The sequence below is a fragment of the Rhyacophila brunnea genome, unplaced genomic scaffold, assembly GCF_057557595.1.
Source record: "Rhyacophila brunnea isolate RB1 unplaced genomic scaffold, BYU_Rbru_1.0 scaffold_68, whole genome shotgun sequence".
In the NCBI taxonomy this organism is placed as follows: domain Eukaryota; kingdom Metazoa; phylum Arthropoda; class Insecta; order Trichoptera; family Rhyacophilidae; genus Rhyacophila; species Rhyacophila brunnea.
Genome location: NW_028233337.1, coordinates 1,941,601 through 1,943,209, shown reverse-complemented (window position 1 = coordinate 1,943,209; position 1,609 = coordinate 1,941,601). Strand labels below are relative to the sequence as shown.

General features: G+C 34.4%; 1 pseudogene; it reads left to right on the top strand.

The window, feature by feature from the left end:
- Window positions 1–305: 305 nt before the first annotated feature.
- LOC147065016 (uncharacterized) lies at window positions 306–1,325 on the top strand (annotated as a pseudogene).
- Window positions 1,326–1,609: the final 284 nt, after the last annotated feature.

The window sequence follows — 1,609 nt, the reverse complement described above, 5'->3', positions numbered from 1 at the left end:
ATAAATATAAAATAAAAACGAAATTTAACATACCTTAAAATAAGTAATTTCTAAAAAATGATTAAAAAAATAACTTTATTAGGAATGGACTTTTTTTTGCAACTCTTCAAGAATAAATTGAGGCAATGAATACATATTTTCAAGAACCCTTAATGATAAATTCACCCGAACCAGAGCAACTTTTTTTGACGTATCGGGACTACAAAATGAATGACCAGAAGCTCTCACGTATACTTCTCCATAAATCCCATATAAGTTCAGATATCCATACCTTGACCCGAGAATTACACCATATCGCTGCAGAAATGGCCCGAATTAAATCGGTTCCTCTTTTAATGGGGCAATTTATTGAGCTAGTAGATCCAACCTCCGCCATTATTGGGTCATCAAGCACGGGATCACAATCTCTAGTAAAAATTCTTTCGAGTGTTGATCGACAACTTCTTCGACCAGGAACATCTGTTGCTCTTCATCGACATTCAAATGCTATTGTTGATATTCTCCCAGTAGATTCAGATACATCAGTGCGTATAGAGATGGAAAGACCTACAGTTAAGTACAGTGACATTGGTGGACTTGATGTTCAAAAACAAGAGATTCGAGAATGTGTTGAGCTTCCTCTTCTAGAAAACGAGTTATATGCACAAATAGGCATTGACCCACCACGTGGTGTTTTATTATACGGACCACCAGGAACAGGAAAAACAATGTTGGTCAAAGCAGTAGCTAACCACACACAAGCCTCTTTTATTCGAGTAAATGGAAGTGAGTTCGTACAGAAATATTTAGGGGAAGGACCACGAATGGTTCGCGACACATTCAGACTAGCGCGTGAAAATTCGCCTTCCATTATTTTTATTGATGAGGTAGATTCAATTGCCTCAAAAAGATATGATTCAGCGACGAGTGCGGATCGCGAGGTTCAACGTGTTTTATTAGAACTGCTCAATCAAATGGATGGTTTTGATAAGTTGAGTAATGTTAAGGTTATTATGGCTACAAATCGACCAGATACTCTTGACCCAGCTTTGTTGAGACCTGGAAGGCTTGATCGAAAGATTGAATTTCCTGTTCCTGATAGGAGACAGAAGAGAATGGTTTTTGGCGCTGTTACATCTAAAATGTCTTTAGATGATGATGTTGATCTCGAAGTTCTAGTTAATCGCGCTGATAGGCTTAGCTGTGCCGATGTTACAGCTGTTTGTAGGGAAGCAGGAATGTTGGCTGTAAGAAATTCAAGGTATGTTGTTTCCATGAAAGACTTTGAGGAAGGTTATGCTAAAATTGTGGGAAACAAAGAATCGGATCCAATGTTCTATAACTAAATCAATATTCAAATTGAATTTTATTTTCTACACAACAATATTTAAATTGTAAAAAGGTGTAGGGTATTTTATATATACTAAAAAATCAATATGTAAGTTGTATTATATTTTTTATGCAAAAATATTTCAATTATTTAAAGGTAGTGTATTATTTATAGACTAAAAAATCAATATGTAAATTATTTTCAATTTTCTATACAAAAATATTTCAATTGTTTAAAGCTAGTAGGTAGTAGGGTGTTGTTTATAAACTAAAAAATCGATATTTAAATTGTTTTTAATTT